At 39.7% G+C, this 10,334-nt stretch overlaps 1 long non-coding RNA gene across 1 annotated transcript; it reads left to right on the forward strand.

Moving 5' to 3' along the window:
- Window positions 1-30: 30 nt before the first annotated feature.
- On the forward strand, window positions 31-2,732 carry LOC107317842. The gene is made up of 3 exons (XR_001557058.2): window positions 31-144; window positions 1,716-1,786; window positions 2,649-2,732. It is a non-coding gene; the product is annotated as an uncharacterized LOC107317842 (long non-coding RNA).
- The last annotated feature ends 7,602 nt before the right edge of the window (window positions 2,733-10,334 follow it).

A 10,334-nucleotide genomic window follows, 5' to 3' on the forward strand; every position in this document is an offset into this window, starting at 1 on the left:
CTTTGTGATGCATGTGATGGAATCACGTTGCTGCCTATGTGAGATGGGTTGCTTTGGAAACTGAGACATGATTAGAAATGGTAGACATGTCTACTAATGGTTGACATGATAGAGATGTCATGACTTCTTACAAAGGAGCACAAGGTCAGTAATTTTGATCGCCATCTATGCTCCAACTAGGTTTCTGCTTGTTTAATTTCATCCATTAGATACTGTCTGTGTCAAGCAAGCAACAGTGCTGTGAAATATTTTACTGCAACTATTCCAGCAGTGACTGGACTAATGATATACCAAAATAGTCCCCAAGAAGTACATGGCAATAAAAAGCTCCTTAGAAGCACATGACCTTGTTAAACATTGGACTTGTTTCTGGATATCAAGGTGTCCTGAGGTTGTGCCCTAACCTGCAGCAGAAATTATCAGGGATGTACCCACCAGCACGTATAAATTGTATGTAATGCAGAATCATTTTCAGCAGAGCATAAAGATAACAAATCTGCATGTGGAGGTTGCCAAAAGCAGTACAATTCATTTCACAATAAACAGGAGAGAAGAGCAATGTTCCCCATCTCTTCTTGATGAAGCGTTTTACAGCACTGTAGGTGTACACATTATGCACTGAATTGTGTGGCTTGCTTTCTTTCTTAGAGAGCTGTGCTTTGAAATAAATAAAGCGTATCACACATACAGAGATGAAACCAATTTCTGAGCTGTATCCTGAATGAGTATGTGTGGCTTCCCAAATGAGAGAAATGGATTGAGGAAAGTGGAAACTGGAATAGCCCAAGTTACAACAAAGATGCTACTGGGACCTGCAAAGGGAGTCTCATCACAGAGACTTCCCCAACTAAGTGAAAGTAAAGTAGCAGCCCCATTAATTCTTTATAGAGTTCACAAATCAATGTGAAATTCCATATGCTTTGCCGAGACATCTGCACCATCATGTTTGGGAATATTTATTCACAGTTATATAGAGTATGTAAGCATACAGAAAAAGATAAGGGCCCTTCTTCCCTATGCAGATTTGCATGAAGTCAAACAAAATTGATGTAGTATCTGGCAGGGAATGTAGGAGGATTCACAGAGCCATGCCACTGAACTTGTCAGATAAAATACTTCATTCTGTTATTGGAAATCAGTACACGCACTTTCAAGAAGTCGCCTTGTATTCTGAGTGGTTTGTAAAACAAATGGAAGTGCAAAAATGTAATGTATCGTGAGAATGAAACATTGGCTTCACATTCCTTATTAGATTAATTACCTTTCCACCAGCAGCTGTATTTCTTCTTATACAAACTCTCTCAACACAGGTTTTTGTTATCACCTTCCATCAACAATCATACGTGGAGAACTGAAAATCTGTTTCAGTTGAGGAAAACTCATGATATTCACCAGTTAGGGGGCCACAGAAAAGAAAATTCCCTTTACTTTATTCTCCTGGTTTCTCTGCTGCAAGTGTACACACTTGCATGCATGCTTTTGTCTTCTCTTTATATAAATACTGCCTTAGCATCAGGGAGATATGGACAGTCAGTGGGAATGGCTAGTGAAATTTAGCGCAGATACAGAAAATAGATGCACCCTCACCTCCTACAGGGGAGCACATGATGAAGACATGGACTTCTTGCTTTGGGAAAGTTCCTTTTGTGTTTCAAGGCTACCAGTTGTGACCCCAGATCTTACACCGATCTATAGAGCTGTGCTGCTTCTTCCAGGTGGATGGATACATACAGAACATATCTGCTTCATCATGGACAGCGACCCACACCAACCTGATTGCCCAGAGGTACTCACCATCACACTGTGTTAACATGTGAAATCAAGAAGGCAAGTTTGGGGCTTTTCCACATACCTGCCAAGCAGTAATTTGAACTTCAGAGCTCGATACTCAGCTTTTCTTCAAGCTTCCCAGCTCAGAAGAACTGCAGTGCAGTCAATGCTGTGGTCATTCCCATGCTCATTTGAGGTGGGCTGGAGTTCTAGCTGAGATAAGAGTGCAGTGGGGTTTAAATCAGAGCAGGGCTCAGTAATGACTAGTATTGCCACTTAAGCCACACAACCTCCATTAATTTAATCATTACTGCAAGCAGAACCAGGACATTGAAAAATAAGTCACTTGAATTAGAATAAAGTTTCCAAATTCTATGTTTCCATTTCTTTTTAATAAAGCTCTGGCTTGCTAAGAAAATGCTGCAGCACAATGGAAAAATCTCATTTATAAAATAACATAAAATCTATCTGGTGTGTGGGAAGAAGATAAAGGTTGTTTATCAACAGGAATAAAATGACTGAAATGAGAAATAAGATGCTGGATATCCTTCACTTGCAGACTGCACAGCTGCAATTAGCAACACAAAGAAAGTGTTCACCATTTCAAAAAATCTTAGTGCACTGATGCATCTTGCTAAAACTATCTGCCATGAAAGGCTCCGTCCTGGAATACAATTAATTTTAAACACAGCACATTTGAAATTCATCTAAAGCATTTGTATTCCGTATTTCAACAATGTGTATGTTCTGGATACTCACTCACAAGCATATATGTTTATATTTCCCTGTGATAAGACTTTACTCATTATTTATTCTGTTAAAAATCTATGTAGTTATTACCATTGTTTCTTTTCATATGCTATTTTCATTTATTTCAGCATGCATGGCCATTTATACATCCAGACACGATCATCATCTGAAGTGAGAATACAAAATAAAGCTTTGGTTCCTTAATGTGCAAATTTAAAAGCCTCTTTCCGCCATTTATTTTATCATTCCTTCTCTAACACATTGTACTCACATTTAGCATCGCTTCAGCTGAAGTGCAATGTAAATTTCTCACCAAAAGGCTTCATCTTCAGGAGGAATGTCTGTTTCCAGTCTGTACCTCCTATTTAGCATTTCTCAAATTAAATCTCTCCTAGATGAATCCAGTATATTGCTCAGCAGTTATTGAAATTTATGAATATGTTTAAGCTGTTTCATACTGCTGTTAACCATTACGATTGCTTCCTTTAAATCTTTCATTTTATAGCTATCACTTTACCAGGATGCATTGGTGACATTCAAGATTTTCTCAGATCACAACTGTGCCTGTACCTGAATTATACCTTCATCTCCATTCCTTGTCTATGTGCATTGACACCTGCTCCACCAAATCCCCAAAGTTCCATCACCAAACTGGCAAAAGGCAGAAGTCTGGGGTAACAACCACCACGACCCATAGGGCAGATTGCAACCTCTATTTCTAATGTACACATAAAGCCCCAGCAGCAATTGCTTTTACCGACTCCCAATCCAGGTAACCACCCAACTGATAGAATAATGCCAGCTCTGAGCCAAGGAAAAGGTCTTCTCTTTGTACAAGGGACAACAGCTCTGGGGGAGAAGCACAGAGAGCAAGGTATACCTGTGAGTGGAAAGTCCCAGTATGCAGCCATCAACCTTCCCCGGGGGACAAGCAGGCAGGCTTGGCTTCTTCAAGAGCCAGCAGCAGAGCTCCAATCCGGTATATAGCTTTTCTATTCCTTAACAAGTTATGGTACCAACGAGTGCAATTGTGAGATGAAAGGTGACCACTGTGGGGGATTGCGTTGGCACTGATGTTCAAACTACAACCTGAAGGACTGTGAAAAGTAGCTGAGGAAAGCCAACAGGACACTTACATTCACTTCCCAAACACCTGCACTGCTCTCCTGACAGACTTGATTTTTTGCCCTTCGTTCCCAAACATAGTGTACAAACATGCAGATATTGTAGGAAAAAATAAGGAACCAGAAAGAACTCGCATGCTAGGTGAAACATCAGCATTTCTCTCACCACTAAACTGCTTTGCATCTTCAAGATACAGTTTTTCATAGGTCCAGGCATAAGAAAAACTAAATTAAATAATTATTAGGGAAAAATTGTAGAAAATTTAGCAGTGATTATTAATAGATTCTATTTTTCTACACACTAAAGACATTTTACACCAGAAACATGCCATGTTAGTTCATGTTCACCTAAACTGGCAGTGGCTGATAACACTTAAAAAAGCAAAAACCTTTGTTATTCATACACACCTGTACTGTCTGCACACTGTTTTCCCACAGTTAAAGAGTCATTTCAGCTCTGAAATGAGGCACCTAGGTGGACAACCTCACACTGAGCAGTAACTAAGCAAAGAAGCCATTACCACGGCACCTGTCTGCTTACTCAGGAGAGGAGCTTCTTTTGCAGAGCGGAAAGCAGCTGCACCACATCACAGCTTCAAGCAGGCATGGCTTAACCACAGCTTGTACTGTGCAGCAAAAAGTCAGAACCTCAGAAGCTGAATTAATGGCTGAGTGCTTGAGAGGGACACTTATTAGCAAGATAAGGCAGAAGTCACACCAGAAGTGCTAACAACTTGGAACACAGCTTATAGGCACAATCCATGCACTTCTCCCAGCTTCCCATACCGGCATCTGACTAGCCCTTATCTTACTGCTTTATTTTTCCTGCTTAAAAAGTGACAAATCAGAAGAAAAATAATAATAATATAATAAAATCTCAAATTTATTTTCAGAAGACAAATTAAGAGCTTATGCAGCTGCTTGTCACATGAATGGCTAATGACTTTAAAACCGTACTATTTTTCATAGTAACAGCCTCCATTTTTCATCTTATGCCACAGATACCTGGTAAAAGCACTTGATAGGTCCTGATGTGTAATTAAAACAATTTTTACTAAGCTGGAAGCCTTTCCCCGGATTTCTCACTGGGCTGAATATAATTGGCTGTAGCTCATTGAATGCAGCTCAGTGGGAAGCAGGGCAAAGGCACTGCGGAGACAGGATAGAGCACAGCTGCTCTGTGCCTCCCGCTTCGGGGTGCTGCTCATCCAGATGCTTTTAAAAGCATAAAGCTTTAGGGAGAAATCAACTGGCAGAAGCGTCTGCTGAATTAGAAAGCACCAAAAATGTTCACAGCGTATTATTGTTCCAAATGTGTTTTTGCCTTCTGAGTGGCCATTTCACAAATGCCAATCAACGAGGAGTTCAAGACTGGAACCACTTCAGGATTTGCTGCACTGGTGTATTGTACACCCAGAGGATCACACAGATATATAATTATTAGTTTGCACATGCCAGGCGGAACATTTGTTTCATGTGAGATAGATACCCTTTCCTAATTCACTGATCATCTCCACTTTGGAAATCCTTTTGTGGTTCTGTGCAACTTTGTCAAAAAGGAGGGGATTGCCAACACTAAGACTGACTCTACACATCTCCATATCTTGCATCTGTGGTTAGGTGGGTGCTCACTCTCAGAGCTTAGTTCTGTCACAAAGCTCACTGCAATACTGAGAGGAAAGCCAAGGTGATAAGCCCTGTGCCACCAACACAAGACAACTGGTAAGCTAATGCTGAGATCAGGGCTGCTCATTTCATAGCTGCCAAAGCAGGAAATCAGAACGGCAGGAAGATCTGTGTATCACTCACAGTGCAACACAGAGGTCACAAACAGCTGCATCATAAAAACCAGCAGGGAACGCTCACCTACAATATCTAAGTATAGCTATAGGCTGCACTTAGGAATCTTTACTGGCTACTTCCTAACTTAATACTAACCAAGTGCAAGGTAAGTTAAGAATGTATTAATTGAAAAGTCCAGATCACTTAATTTTAAGAGGTCATCCATTCAGGTCTGTTTCCCATAGAATCAGAGGGCTGATCAATGTAATTCTGTATCTGGGAAAAAATCTTCCTCCTAGTAACCAGTTAAGTGTCATATATTGTTAACAATAAGCTACTGCAATTCATTATTATTCTTACATGCAAGTACACACATGAGTACCTGCAACCCATTAAGTTTTGTTTAAACAAAGTGGTATATCAATGACTAAGGATAGAATATACTTCATAGAGTAATCACATTTCTGAACAGGAAATGCCTTGCAGAAAATCTCCAACTTAGTTTATTGCCAATTAGTAAAAGCTATAATTAACATTTATAATTGAGCTTCAGAAGAATACATGTTCTGCAAGACCTTGGCCTCCTCCCCTTCCATCAAATTCCCATAGCTGGCATGAGAACTCGTAGTTGTAAGTAATGAGCTAATACATCAGTAATCCTCTTCAAGGCCACCTTCCTGACTGCACCAGCATCTCTTGCCGTGGGTTCAAACTGCTCAGGTATGCTGCATTCACCAAACCACACTGTTGACTCAATAGTCGTGTAATGAAGGACGTAATGGCAGGACACTTCTGAAATTACGAGGGATGAAAATTTATTTTTATGAATAATAGTAAGAACAGTGGCATGGAAATCTACTGAGCTTTTCCTGTTCAAAAAAGCTTGCTTACTCAACATCAGGAAAAGAGACCTACTTTACCACATCAATCAGAAAACATAATTTATTACATACCTGTTTGGTTTTCCAAGTTAGTACAATTACATGTCGTTGCTTCTAAATACAATCTAAGCAAAGGCAGGTATCAAAAATACCCACACATTCTGATTCATTGGTATGCCACGCAGTCAAAGACTTGTAGAAGCTGTTAATGATACATGAATTATGTATGCTACAGCTCAATATAACATTTGGTGTGATTTAAACAGCATGAACTTTTAGTGAAAGTCATTTTGATTCTGTGATGTATTACACTTCGAAAACCCTTAGCAGGAGGTGGGAATTGAATGATGTTCTCTGAAAGCTTTTATTTGTTAAGCATACACAATACAGCAGCAACTAGATCCTAAATAATGGCAAGGAATGAAATGGAAGATCTGATATAAAATTAGGTTGCTGCACAACTCGATAGTGTCAGTGAGGGAAATGGAAGCAGCAGAGGGGAAGAAAGCAGACAGGAAACAGCCATCCCCCTTTCCTCTCTAAACATCAAGCTAGCTTAGTAATATTTTTTATTTTAAACATTACTGTTCAACCTTTGCTTCTACAACACCCAACAGCTGGCTCTCAGCCCTGCAATTAGGCTGCTATTTCACAAACGAAGCTCTGAATCACTAGAAGGAAGATCCATCCAGCTCCTTTACAAAGGGTGAATGAGGGAGCTGCCCATGAACATAACCTTCTCTGAGGACTTAAATGCAAGGAGAGGAAGAATTATTAAAACACAGGTGGATAATGTGATCTTTAGTTTTATTTTCTCTAAGACGTCCAAACAGTTCAGAAGGAATTTAAATATATCTGAATGTGATAGCAGTCATTTTTGTTGCCCAAGGAGAGCTTTAAGCAATGACCCATTTCCTACTTCATAAATATTTACAGCAATCCTTTGCAGGAAAGTATTATCAAGACTTAGAAAAAATTTGTCTGAGGACAAAGATGCTTCTTTGGCAGCTCTGCTATTGCCAAATGTGGGGGTTTATCACTCTGAAGCCTTTTCAGTGCACAGCCAAAATCAGAGATTGGAATCAGACTTCAGCAAAATATGGCCTGTTTGTAAGGACAGGAATTTCTCCTCTTCACTGTCATCTAGCACTGACCTATCTCCCCTATGTCATTAAAGAGAAAGCTGCTACTGACATGGTAATAGGAAGAGGCACATGCTTCTAGAAACCTCATCTTGGAAACAGCAGACAATGACGGGCAACAGGTGTTGTCCATTCCAGGGGTGGAAATGGAGGTGGACTCCTTCAGCATCATCTGAACCACATGCAGTGTAGAAGACAAAATTACTGAAATCTCTGAGATTCCAGTCCAGCAACTTCCTCTGGAGAAGATCTTAAATTTACTCATAAAAGAGGATTGTGCTTTTAGGGTTGACTTTGGATATACAGAAGTGTTTATTTTGTTCTGACTTAGTCAATTATGGTAAGCAGACTTCCATTCTTTCTGGAGTTTAGGACAAATGCACACATGCTGTCACATTCTTTACACATAAAGTGCTGCAAAACATCATACTCCTAAAGCACAGCAGTCTCTTTCAGTCCTAAAGACAAGCTAGCCAGGGAATAATGGATGTTTTTTGTGTGGGGGTAACATTGCTTCAGTATGTCCTTGTAGGACTTCACCACCGAACACAATCTGATGTAAGTAACAGAAACTGACGTAACTAAATACAGTTATCTAATAGAAATATACTACCAAAAGAAGGAAGGGTGCAGACCATTTGCTCAGTAAAATGAAAAGGACGATTCTGTAATACTTTACAGACACAATTCAGGAAATTTTCAAGATTTCTGCCAGACATGATGTCCAATGAAGAATTAAGAAGTGCATAATATAACTGACACATACAAGAAGAATGTCTGATTATAAGGAAGGCTTATAAAATCCCATCAATATGAGTGCAAGCAGATGTCAAAAAGAATCAGAGCAGCAGCACGCACTGTTCAAAGTAAACAGAAATCCACTGAAGTGTGCTTATTCTCACAGCACTCAGTAAGGATTGTGGGGATTGGTACAAATGCGTGGGGAATTGTTGCAAAAAGTGGTGTTTCTAGCAGAACCATGATGATATTGGCTCTATAGGGAGCGAGGAGATATGGTTTAGTGGCTTTCTGTAGGTACGGTAAAGGGAGGACAGTTGGATTAGATGATCTTGTAGGTCCTTTCCAACCTCGTGATTCTATGATTATTTCCTATAGTAGATTCTGCTTTGCCTCCTCATTGTCATCATCGCCATAAACCGTAGTACATCGCATACAATGCTCATACCTCTTTTGTGTGCTTACAGAAATAAAAGCAACTCCTTCCAGAGGAATTTTCACAGTTTCCAAAACCAAACAGTCTTGTTCTGTATTAGGATGATTAGGATGAAATGAAAATGTTATATTTCACAAAAATTCATGTCTCCTAAAAGCCAACCAACCAAAAAACCAAATCCCCAGACACCATTATTCTCAGCATTATCCAAAATGGTTCAGCAGCAATTACAGCATTCACTTGCAATTTAGGAGACAGCATTTGCGGGTCCCTGCTCTGCCCTGACCTCCTGCCTCACTTCTAACACTGTTTCAGGACTCTGAGCTGAGGAAGCTCCTTCTGATTAAATGACAGCAATTTAAACAGAATACATATGGAGAAAAATCAAAATTGACACTGTATATTTTTCTGCCCTCTGCAGAAGAATAACAGTGGAATAGCAATTCTCAATCACAGGAGGTGATTATAGCCTTATAGTCTACACACTATCGCAAAAGAACACGATGTTTAGGCTCTCGGCTTGTTAAATTAATACATTTTTATCCTGATCACAGAGAAAAAGAAAGTAATAAAAAAACAACACTCAGAGAACACAAAGACAGACGTAACACAACTGACTGCCAATTGGATTATGCTGTTTTTCAGAGTCATTCACACAGCAGATGCAATGTATACACTCATAACTTGAAGTCTCCTTGTATTACATCTGACCTTGTAGACACTAACTAAACTAGATTGAAAAACCTGAACTTAAGACAGTTATATATTGAGTTAAGCTCTCATTACCTGAAAGCCATTGGCTCTATATTAAATAAGGAGCTATGAGATATGGTGTAGTAGCTTGTGGTAGCAATGGTAATGTGAGGGTGGTTGGACTAGATGATCTTGTAGGTCCTTTCTAATCTTGTGACTCTATGGTTGTATGATTCTAAAAACCCTATTGCTTACCATTGTTCTCTTCTGTTGAAACTTAAGCAATATGTTAAGCACAACTGTTCCTATCTCTCAGCTACTGAATTCCCACAATTTCTAAACACATGTCTTTGATTTAAAAAAAATGCAAAATTCAGTGTCTGGGAACTCGAAGGAAAAAAGAAAACTGAATGCAAATCAGCCTGGGATCTAAAAAAGGAGATATAAAAATACACACACAGAGGCTGAGATTTGACTGTAAGTGGGGGAAATGTTGTAGGAATACATTGCATCTTGTAGACAAGATGCTAGACAGTACCTGGGCCAAGCAGACCCACCAACTGACAGAGAAAAGCTGTAACTGATCCTCCCCATCTCCATGAGATGCAAATATCAAACCTGTGCTTGGGAAAGCAAGAATCCAGCTCTGTCAACCTATAAACAAAACCAAAATGCTACTTCACCCTTGACCTGCAACGCTTGCCCGTACACAGTTCTATGAATGTAGTTCCCATTGACAGGTGCATGCTCCAAACTAGTTGGTTACTGTTCCACTACAGAACTCATCCCACTGCAGTGCCAGCATTATGATGCACTCTGCTATTCTAGTTATTTCTACACAACACACCAGCTAGACTGAATCAGAAACTGTTTTTAAGTGTCAAGGCTGTCAGTTTCTGCCATACCGGGAAACTGTTTGTCAAGGTACCCAACATGCAGAAAAGCACAAACAGGAGATGAATAATACCAAGCACAGCAGTATTCCCCACTGGGCTGCTTATAAGAACGGATTTCTTCT

Source organism: Coturnix japonica, chromosome 9 (genome assembly GCF_001577835.2).
Source record: "Coturnix japonica isolate 7356 chromosome 9, Coturnix japonica 2.1, whole genome shotgun sequence".
In the NCBI taxonomy this organism is placed as follows: domain Eukaryota; kingdom Metazoa; phylum Chordata; class Aves; order Galliformes; family Phasianidae; genus Coturnix; species Coturnix japonica.